This window comes from Arachis ipaensis, chromosome B6 (genome assembly GCF_059453495.1).
Source record: "Arachis ipaensis isolate K30076 ecotype BB chromosome B6, ASM5945349v1, whole genome shotgun sequence".
Taxonomy (NCBI): Eukaryota; Viridiplantae; Streptophyta; class Magnoliopsida; order Fabales; family Fabaceae; genus Arachis; species Arachis ipaensis.
In genome coordinates this window covers 13,860,782-13,873,120 of record NC_142441.1, presented here as the reverse complement: position 1 = coordinate 13,873,120, position 12,339 = coordinate 13,860,782, and the positions used below count along the sequence as shown (strand labels likewise).

Sequence of the window (12,339 nt, the reverse complement as noted above, 5' to 3'; positions counted from 1 at the left end):
CAAGCTCGCTTTGGAGAAAAAGAAATTAACAATAACACAAAAAATGCTTGACAATTAGTACTATAGTAGTAGTCATAGGCAAGGAATCAAATTTCTGGAAGCTTTGGTGGAAGTTATGCATGTCTTCCATAAAGGACTAACTAACTATATATAGTATTTAAAAGAAACGACAATACAGGGGGGAATAAGAGGAAAGTTGCAGTGGAACCCTACCCTACCATGTTATTAATTAGCAAGGGGCTGAGTACTCAGAATCAAATAATTTTAGGAGAGTGGATAACAGGCTAGAGACTGCAGCAGCACAGATAAATATTTCCGTCCAATTCTTCCTACTTTATTCATTTACACTCATTAGTTTTATAGTAACCCTTTAATTTTAACGGAATTCCTGCACAATTATTATTTTCTCTGGATACGTAATTAAATAATAATACATTACAATTCTTTTTGTAAGGAATGGCCGTTTAATTGCAACAAGAAGGAGAAGCTACATAAGAATTTATACAGCTGTTTTTATCCATATGTAATGTAATTGACTCAAAACTTGGCTAATAAAACTCCTATTTCCAGTGTGCTTCATCAAATAACAGTATTATACATTCTAGGACCAAGTTTTTCCCTTTTTACCATTTGCTGTTATTTTTTTGACACATTTTAATTGGCTATTATCACTAAAATTCAAAGCATCTATGAAAAATAACCAAAAAAAGCATTTGAAAAGCATCAGAGAGGAATATAGCTTGAAGCTAGAAATTGAAAGCAACCACTATGTTCAAGGAATGCGTATGAACCAAGACATAAATCAAGATATTTCAGTGTGAAACCTGTTCTTTTCACTAATTTTTCCTTAAGATGCTAAACTAATTGAAAACCTAAAATTCGAACCCAAACCCCCCCCCCCAAAAAAAATTCACAGAAACAATTGAAAATTGATACATACCTTCTCTATCTTAATTAGCCGTTGCAGTTCATCATCATTATCAAAACCATACCCACTTTCGAACTGAAAAGTGAGAGCGAGTTAGAGAATGAGCGAGAAAGGGAGGATACAGAACAGAAAATGTTTACCTGGTGACAGAGGATACGACGATGGTGATGAGCGGCGACGGTGAAGAAGAGATGAGCGGCGACGGTGAAGAAGAGATGAGCGGCAACGCAACAGCTTGGCGACATAGCACGACGGTGGCGAGAAATCCCTTCGAGCTCCTCGCGGCAGCACAGCAGCCCGACGGTGGCAGAACGGCGATGGCAACAAGCCCTAGCAACGGCGATGGAGCTTCGGTGGCGACCGAGCACCCCCTTCTTCTCTCCTCCATCGTGTTTTCTCTTTTCCTCGAGCTCTCTCTCTCTCTCACTGGCGCTCGACAACGACGGCGGCGGAGCCCTAGCCGGCGTCGTCCTTTCCTTCCTTCCCTCACTTCTCTTCTTCTTCCCGTTCTCCCCCTTTCAGATTTCTTCCCTCTTTCGTGTGTGGGTGGAGTGAGGATGAGGGTGTATGTCGCGGGAGTGAGGGTGACTGGGTGAGGGCAAATTTTTGCTGTGTTTATTTGAGGGTGTGTTGTGCGCGAAAGGGTTGGCGAAGGTGAGGGTTATGCGCGAAGGTGAGAATGGCGAAAGGGTGTGCTTCTGGAGGGAAGAGGGTTTGCTGTGCGCCAAGTGGCTTGTGGGTGTGTTCTTCTGGAGGAAATTGAAAGGGGAACAAAAAATTTAATAAGTGTTAGGGATTTGCCATACATACATTAGCACCACTTTTAAAAGGCACCTAAAACATAATAAATAAGTTATTTTTTAAAAGTGTTTTTTTTTATACGAAAAGTGAACTCATAGATATCAATCTACGACTACGTTTTATAAGTGATTTCTATAATACTTAAGGCTACATTTTTTAAATGATGCTATAATTGTGTATCTTTTTCTCTTATAAAAAGGCAACATAGAGAAAAGCGTAACCTATTCATAGAATAGACTACGATTTTCAAATGTAGCTTAAAAAAGTGGCTGAATGGATATTTTTCTTGTAGTGATAATTTCACAGGAAAATAAGGATCTACTTCATTGGGAGATCGGAATAAAGAAATTGATACCAATAACTCTAATTATGAGGACCTTGAATTTGATGAGAGCACTAATTCAGGTAAAGACTCCTGTTAACATTTGACGATTTGTTGTTTTTTAATATTATGAATTTGTTTAATAGTAGCACATATTTGTTAATTATAATGGTAGTTAATTATAATTAGTTCACTTTACTGAATCTAAGTTTGTGTTGTTATTATACTTTGTTAATTTATTATACCATGTTTAATTGTCAGAAGGTGAATATGGAGGATCATCAAGGTAGATCTGATGCTAACTCGTGGCACTCGAAAGAATCGGACAAGATGTTGGACTCTGACAACGAGGAGCCACGTGTGTTTCAAAGATACAATGACAAAACAAGATTTGGAGATTTGAAGTTTGAGGTTAGTATGATTTTCAAGAGCAAACATGACTTTATGGCTGCCACTAGGGACTATACAAAACAATAGGGTAGAAGTACAACATTCATTAAGAATGACAAAGTTAGATGTATGGCCGTTTGTAAGAGTGAAGATTGTCCTTGGTTAGTATATTATGCAGTCAACAAACATGATGGATCATGGCAGATTAAGACTCTCGTAGACAACCATACATGTGGAAAAAAGCGAAAAAATAGGACTGTCACCTAAGAGTGGACTGTGAATAAGCTGACAAGCTGTATCCTAAGCTTAGAATGCATCCTACAATGAAACATAGGGATGTGTATGCTTGGTATGTTAGGAAGTGCAACATTAGACTGAACAATACATGTATTACAAGGGCTTTGAAAACAACTAGAAAAATTATGCAGGGTAATGAGATAGCACAATAAGAAAGAATTTGGGATTATGCACATGAGTTGCTCACAGCTAATCTTAGCTCTAGTGTTAAGGTTGGTGTCATTTCTATGCCTGAGGACCCCACAGTTTAAGCAACTTTATGTTTGCCTCGATGCTTGTAAAAAAGGGTTTAGGGCGGGATGTAGACCACTAGTAGGCTTAGGTGGTGCCTTTCTAAAGACTTTGCATGAAGGACAGATTCTCACTACATATGGCCAAGATGCCAACAATCACATACTCGTGATTGCACATGCTATCATAGATGTGGAGAATAAAGACAACTGAAAATGCTTCTAGAAACATTTGCAATATAATCTTGGAGACTACTAAGAGTTTAAATGGAATTTTATTTCGGACATACAGAAGGTAAAGACCAATTTGATTATTGAAAAGTTTTTTAAGGACTTTTATTATTTGTGTTATCTTTTGAGGACTGTTGTTTAATTTTGTAACTGAAAATGTTGCTAAATATTGGATAAAATTATTGCTGAGATTATGTAAGAAAATGTTGAAAGGCCCCAAAAACTGAAAGTTATGAAGGGAAGAGCCAGAGAAAATGGCTTCCCTAAAGTTGTTGCAGCATTAACAGCTCCTCTTTCTACTGAAATCATTAGGGGAATTAGTTCTGTCACTGTCAAAAAATTTGTTGACTTTATAACTTTTATTCCTATTCCAGAATTCAAGCATCCTAGGAAGAAAGATAAAGTTACTTGATGTTGATTTTTGAACATTATGTAATTAGGACTAGTAACATTTTTTTGTATAGGACTCTCTTATTGTCGTTAAAAATATTGTGGTTGGTTTTATTGTTAAGACTATTTTCTTGGTTTAGCCCTTTGATTAAGATATTGATAGTAATATAGACCAATATGGTTAACATTTTGGATATGGATCAAATAATTACAATCAAACAATGTTGTTGTTTCAATTTTACTATATGGAAATATCTAATTTATCTATATATCATAGGAATCTTGTGCAATTTATTAGAGTTGTGTAATGTGTTAACTGATTTCATACAGTGTTAATTTTAATACCTATTTTTAAGTTCAATTAAGCAGCTTATAATATTTAAAGGATAATCTTGCTAAAAGTAAATTTAATAAACAAGTTGCTCAATTCATTGCTAAATTGAATAAAATCAGACGTATCTATTCGTTCTTGTACATAGCACATTATATACCTAATTAAAGTTAAAATTTTTATAGCATTATTACTTGAAAATACAAAATATACAAATTAATCCACAACTAAAATCATAATTATCAACCTCATGAACATAAAGGTTATTAGCATTCTTATAAACCTGACTTCTACTTCCAAACTACCTGTTCTCCATGCAATGTTCACTTTTCACTCATCATGATTGCTCTCAACTTTTGCATTAGTTTTTGCATCTCCATTTTCTCCATCATATTCATCTTCATTAACCTACTTGAGGAAGTTACAATGGCTGTCCTTCTGCAGAAATTTAAGGACTATTATGATTGGAAACCCCCACAACTAGTAAGAATATTGAAGATGAAGGAATTCATAAGAACAACTCCCCGGTATCTTGGATATGCATGAAAATTTATCTGGGTTCTCTAAAGTAATAGATTTCTTAATCAATGTCTTCAGCTCACAATGACATATTAGATCTTTATTCTTCTTCTTTCTTTGCATAAACGAGCTGAACCCATAATTACCAAGTGAGTGAGAAGACGCCCCATGACGACAACCTCCGTTTCCACCACCCATCATACTGGCAACCTCTAATATTAATCTCTGAACCTCTGCAACTTCACTCCAACGTAAGGGGTATATGTGCACTATGATAGGATTAGGATTTATTAGATACTCGTTAGGGTTTATTAGATAGGGATTAATTTGACGAAATTTCATAAAGTTATTGTGCTGGCAAATAATTGGGATATATGAGGGTGTGTTGACATAGATCTTAACGTTCCACGTCAGCTTCCGTTAACGGCATTAGCGATGGAATTGACGGAATGACTAATGTGACTAACTTAAAATTTTTTAGGAATGATTTTTATTCAAAAAAAATTGGGGAGCAAAATAGAGATTACGTGATCTTTCAGAGACCAATTTGATTGTTTACTCTACAAAATTAATGGATGCAATTTTATTGAATTTAATACTTACTTCAATTATAATTTGGAATTACTCTGTTGCATTTGCTACATCATGCAAAGAGCATTGTCCATGTATATAGGTAAGCATTCTAAGGTATTATCTAAAATCTGGAATGGTAGTTTTTTCGAATAGACAGTGGGAGCACCTGCAAAAAATTTCGATGGCTAAGTCAGCAAAATTTAAACAGGTTTAAAGTGAGAATGAATTGAAAAAAAGATCTGAATGTTAGGGTATTTTGTAGAGTAACAAAGTAAACTTTAATTATATTTTGAAGATGACTTATGAAATCATGGGTGATTATTCCTGTAGTGGTGATAACCACAGTACTAAGGTAGCATTAATGTGTTCTCCAAATTTGGTTGATACGGATTTGAGGACATGTATCTAAGTCAGTTCGACTTTGTGGATGAGGATATGTAGGCTGGTTTTGCCATTGTTGGGCCGATTTTGCATGGTCCATTTTTGAATATAACTTGTCCGCTAATAAAAATGCAGAGTGAGTTTATATTCGGTAAGTCTAGGTATGAACAATAAACTATTAGAAAATGAGAAAAATAAACAGAAAAAAATTATTTAATGTTTCAATGATATTTAAGATTAGAGACGATCCAATCTATTTGACAAAAAAATTTGTTTTTTTCACATTTTAAAATTTCTGATAGAATGAAGTAGAAATTCATATTCATTTTATTGTATTTTTGTTTTTGCTCACACTTTGGCATATTAGAAATAATGCGTCTTTTCAATTCTTTTTAATAAAATTATATTAAAAAATCTTATTAAAACTTATAATTCTATTCCATACTAAAATATTCATATGGCTAAATAAAATAAGCATAAAGAAGAAACGGATGACTAAATAAAATAAGACAAATTATTTAGTGTTTATAAGTTTGGTGTGGAATTTACCGAACTTACTTTTTATGATAAATTTTAAATATTTAAAAATTATTTATTATATATTTTTTAAATTGATTATTAATATTTATTATTTTTGAATAAATTAAATAACTATATATAAGTACCATAACAAGCACCTTACAATAACTAGAGAAATTATTTTACTTTTGCACTGTTGTTTTTAATAATGACTTTTACACGGTTTATTCTAGGTGTTTTTTTTTTTTTTGGTCAGGGGTTTATTCAAGTTCATCTCATTTTTTTTTTATGTTCATGGCTTTTCCCTTTGGGCTACGAATCAAATAGATGTTGGGTATATTAGTATGAGAAAATGCCAAATCTTATATTTGTGTAGTGATTTCAAGACACGATTAGATTGCTTTCTTTAGAGAGATATTTGTCCCCACACTTAGTTGCTATAAGGTTGATGACAATACTCTCCCAGGATACAATGAAACCTAAGAATTTCTTAATTAGCAATAGTAAGAAATTTCCAACTCTCTTGAACAAAGAAAATCTCTTAATAGTTGAGTAAATTGTACACTTAGTACTTTTTTATTTCTGAAATAGTGGATAAAGACTTATTTATACATATTGCACGTAGTAATTATGATTAGTTACGTATACAAATGGTTGTGTCTTTTCTATTGCCAATAGATACAATATTTTGAACATACACAATTCTTAAAGAGTTGTGTCCCTTTAGCCAATAGACACAATATTTTTTGAACATACACAATCCTTAAAGAGTAGTGTCCCTTTAGCCAATGGGCACAATATTTTGAACATACACAATCCTTAAAAGATTGTGTCCCTTCAACCAAATGGTACTAAACGGTTAGTAACCGTTTATTAATATTAATAATAATATCAATAATATTAATATTATTGATTAATAAAATTTGTAAATGCCCTTCAATTCCCCACTATTTACAAAATTTAAATGTCATACAAGTATATGTATAAAGAATGTGTCACTAAGATTAAACATTCTTTTAGTGTAAATTTTAAAGTTCTAACGAAGTAATAGGTGTCTAATCGATTAAACCTATACTCCATATGCTAGTACCAAAAATCACACACATTACTTATACCCTCCAAGTTCAAGAGTTTACAATTTTAAGCACTTATATGGCCTTGTGCTCATCTTGGTTTCATGAATATTTACGAGAATAAAACCTCTAAAATTCTCGATTAGAGCGGCACCACTCTTATATTCATGTAGGTGGAATCTTTTGATAGATAATATTATCATTCCATTAAGAGTTTAAACTCACCCTCCTAATTTATTGTAAATAGCACTAAATCATATACCTTAGTGCTCCAATTGCTAAATAACTTGTTATTACCCATTAAACCTTGAAACTAGTGGTCTACTAGAATAAGGTTGGGTTCCCATCATTTAGCAATAATAGGTTTTAATCTCATTTTAGCAGTAGTTTATTTGATTTTATCCCTTGACAAACCTTTAGTCAAAGGGTCTGCTAAATTTCCTTGAGATCTTACATAAGTAATGGTAATTACACCATCATCTATTAGTTGCCTCACAAATTCATGTCTCAAACATATATGTCTAGACTTTCCATTATAAACCTTATTATATGTTCGAGACATGGTTGATTCACTATGACAGAATATTGAAATGGCTGTCGTCTGCTGTGGCCACAGCTTTATATCATATAATAGATTTCTTAACCATTCTGCTTTTTTACCTGCGACTGATAAAGCTACAAACTCAGCCTCCATAATAGAATGTGTAATACATGTTTGTTTCTTTGAGGCCCAACTTATTGCTCCACCACCTATGGTGAAAATCCATCCTAAAGTGAATTTGTTGTCACTAAGATTTGTAATCCAACTTGCGTTGGAATAACCTTTTAAAACTGCGGGATAATCACTATAATGTAATCCCAAGTTTATGGTTTTCTTGAGATAACCAAAAACTCTTGTTATAGCTTTCCAATGTTGATTGCTAGGCTTTCCTGTAAACCTTGATAATTTGCACACAGCAAATGCTACATCAGGTCTAGTACAATGCATTGCATACATTAAACTTCCTATAGCACTAGCATATTCTAATTGTGCTATAGGTCTTCCCATGTTTCCTTCTAATTTATGATTAGGATCATACGGTGTATTGGATTCTTTAATTGTGAGATGATCAAACTTTTCCAATACCTTTTTGATATAATGAGATTGACTTAAAGTAAAGCCAACTTCATTCTTATGCACCTTTATACGTAATATTATATCAACTTCATTCAAATCCTTTATCTTGAATTTAGAAGTTAGATACTCTTTCGTTATACGAATTCCTTCTAAATTTGTTCCGATGATTAACATATCATCAACATATAAACAAATGATTACTCCATAATCTTTAGTAAATTTTGAGTAAATACATTTATCCGCACTATTATGTGAGAAGCCATTTGATAACACCATTGAATCAAACTTCTCATGCCATTGTTTAGGCGCTTGTTTTAATCCATACAAAGACTTAATTAATTTGAAAACTTTCTTTTTATTTTCGGGTAGCACATAGCTTTCCAGTTGCTCCATATATATTTTTTGTGAAACGTTAGTATCATTTTGGGGATATTCTAAATTAGAAGTTGAATAATTGATAAATTTATTTTCAATAAATTCTACCTCTCTTAATTCAACAAATACATTAGACACTAAGTCTAATATTTATATGCTTTAGAATTTTGAGCATATACTATAAAAGTGCCTTTTATGGCTCTTGGCCCCAATTTGGTTCTCTTTTGATCAGGAACTCGATAAAAGGCTAAACACCCCCACACTTTAAGATAATTTAATTATGTTTCTTTCCTTTCCAAATTTCATAAGGAGAAACCTTTCTATGTCTTGATGGTATCTTATTATGGATATGACATGATGTCAATAATGCTTCACCCACAAATTGTAAGCCAATTTTGCATTTAGTAACATTGAATTAACCATATCCACTAAGGTACGATTTTTCCTTTTCGCCAAAACATTTTGTTGCAGAGTATATGGAGCGGAAGATTGATGCACAATATTATGTAATTCACAAAAGTGATCAAATTCATTAGAAGAAAAAAAAATATTCTTCACCTTGCAGTGATTCAGGGATCACCATTTATAGATCATGAAGTCTACTTACAAGGATTTGTAATTCATGAATTTGATCCATAACAGGCATAGTATCATTCATAATAAATTTGATATATTTTATCATAATAAACTTATCTGTTACTTGTCGTTTAGTATTGTACTTTTCTTCCAAAGATTTCCAAATCTCCAATGGTGATTGAATTAACATATGACCTCAACATGCAAAAGTATCTTCATCACATTTCTTCTTCAATTGAATAATCTCTTCTTCCTCTTCCAGTGTGGAATTTTTTTCAGCAGCATTGGCAATTGGTGTAGTCTTTAGGTCAATCACATATGCAAGATTAAGAACTGAAAGAAGAAACATCATTTTGTCCTTCTAACGATTGAAGTTCGTTCCATCTAAGCGATCTAACTTGACAAACTCTTGATTCATGACCTTGAACGTGGTGTTTTGATCTTGTCCATCTTCAAGTAATATCTCTCTAAAATTGTTGGATATATTAGTATGAGAAGATGACAAAATCTTATATTTGTGTAGTGGTTTCAAGGCACGATTAGATCGCTTTCTTTAGAGAGATATTTGTCCCCACACTTAGTTTCTATAGGGTTGATGACAATACTCTCCCAGGATACAATGAAACCTAAGAATTTCTTAATTAGCAATAGTAAGAAATTCTCAACTCTCTTGAACAAAGAAAATCTCTTAATAGTTGAGTAAATTGTACACTTAGTACTTTTTTATTTCTGAAATAGTGGACAAGGACTTATTTATACATATTGCATGTAGCAATTATGATTAGTTACGTATACAAATGGTTGTGTCTTTTCTATTACCAATAGATACAATGTTTTGAACATACACAATTCTTAAAGAGTTGTGTCCCTTTAGCCAATAGATACAATGTTTTGAACATACACAATCCTTAAAGAGTAGTGTCCCTTTAGCCAATAGGCACAATATTTTGAACATACACAATCCTTAAAAGGTTGTGTCCCTTCAACCAAATGGTACTAAACGGTTAGTAACCGTTTATTAATATTATTAATTAATAAAATTTGTAAATACCCTTCAATAGAAAGAAATGTTTCTTTAGTTTTAGGGTCATGATACTACCAGAGGCCTTATCCTCCTGTCATTAATGGACATGCTGAAATGACTAACAAAAGCTTCTGACTTGTCTGTGGCCTATAGATAAAGTCCGAAATAATGGGGTTTACATTTGCTCCTGTTGTGCTTTCTTATAAATTAAGGTCCCTTCCTGACAAAAAAAAAAAAGAAAAAGAAAAGGTCCCTTTTAGTCCAAAAACAAAAATTATCAAGCTCTTAGCAATGAGCATCATCCAGAACAATCCCCTACAATCGTGAGTGGCTTATAATATCTAGTTGTTTCAGGTTTAAGTATTTAGTGTTATAAAATAACTAAATAAATAAATAAAGAAGAGGTAACAAAATTAAGAAATATAAAGAGAGAGAAAGAAGTATTGCAACGTAAAGAGAGAGAGAGAGAGAGAGAGAGAGAGAGAGAGAGAGAGAGAGAGTATTTTATTGCTTGTTGTTGTGTAAAAAGCCTCAGCCTATGCCCCTATTTATACATGTGCAAGGCTTTACTTTTTCAAACTATATTAAATACAATCATCTTTAGAATGGGCATCCACATAAGATGTGATAAAGCATTCTTATCATAACACTCCCCTTTGGATGACTATTTAGGATTATTGCCTCATTAAAACCTTACTAAAGAAAACCCAATGGGAAAAAACTTTAGTAAAGAAAAAAGAGTACAATATCCTTTGTGATGGGGACTGCCTCATTAAAAACCTTGTCAAGAAAAACCCAATGGGAAAAAACCTGACCAAGGAAAAAAGAGTACAGTCTCTCCATCTTGTCAACATCATTTAATGTCTTGAAATCGGCGCATCCCAATCTCATGTACCAATCTTTCAAAGGAGGATTTTGGGAGTGACTTTGTGAATAAATCTGCCAAATTGTCACTTGAACGGATCTGTTGGACATCAATTGTCCCTTGATTTTGAAGATAACGAGTGAAGAAAAATTTGGGAGAAATATGCTTTGTTCTATCGCCTTTGATGTATCCACCTTTAAGTTGAGCAATGCATGCTGTATTATCTTCAAACAGGACAGTTGGAGCTATCTCATGATCAATTAGTCCACATGATGACAGAATATATTGAATCAGACTCCTCAACCAAAAACACTCGCGACTAGCTTCATGAATCGCCAGTATTTCAGCGTGATTAGAGGAGGTTGCTGCTATCGTCTGTTTCGTGGACCTCCATGATATAGCTGTACCACCATATGTGAACAGGTATCCTGTTTGAGATCTCCCTTTATGTGGATTAGACAAGTATTCAGCATCTGCATAGCCAACTAGTTGTGACTTGGATCCATATGGATAAAACAATCTCATATCAACTGTTCCATGAAGATATCAAAAGATTTGCTTGATTCCACTCCAATGTCTTCTGGTTGGAGAGGAACTAACCTTGCTAATAGATTCACCGCGAATGATATGTCAGGTCGCATATTATTAGCAAGATACATTAGCACTCTAATAGCACTAAGATATGGTACTTCAGGACCAATGATATTTTTATTCTCTTCTTTAGGACGGAATTGATCCTTCTCCACATCCAAAGATCTTACGATCATTGGGGTACTCAAGGGATGTGACTTATCCATATAAAATATTTTCAAGATCTTTTCTGTGTATGTTATTTGATGAATAAAGATCGCATTTTTTATATGCTCGATCTGCAGGCCGAGACAAAATTTAGTCTTTCCAAGATCTTTCATCTCAAACTCTTCTTTTAGAGTTTTTATAATTGTTGGAATCTCTTCAGGAGTCCGAATGATATTTAAATCATCAACATACAGAGCAATTATAATGAATCCAGATGCAGATTTCTTTATGAAAACACATGTATCATCATTCTTGAATCCATTTTTGGCTAGATACTCAGTAAGATGATTATACCACATTTGTCCAGATTGCTTTAGACCGTATAAAGATCTTTGCAATTTTAACTGAGTATAACCCTTGTGAATATTCATTGGATGGTTTAGATATCTTTAGTCCTTCAGGGACTTTCATATAGATATCCCGATCTAATGAGCCGTACAAATAGGCTGTTACCACATCTAGGGGTGTAAGTTACCGAATCGGACCGAAAATTATCGCAAAATCGAACCGAATTTTACAACAACCGATTGAAAAACCAAAAAACCGGTTTTTTTGTTTTTTTCGAACTAAACCAATTGGTTCGGTTCGGTTTTCGGTTG

The 12,339-nt window shown here is 33.4% G+C and overlaps 1 pseudogene; it reads right to left on the bottom strand.

Annotated features, from left to right (window-relative positions):
• Positions 1-7,373: 7,373 nt before the first annotated feature.
• LOC148554669 (secreted RxLR effector protein 161 pseudogene) lies at positions 7,374-8,033 on the bottom strand (annotated as a pseudogene).
• Positions 8,034-12,339: the final 4,306 nt, after the last annotated feature.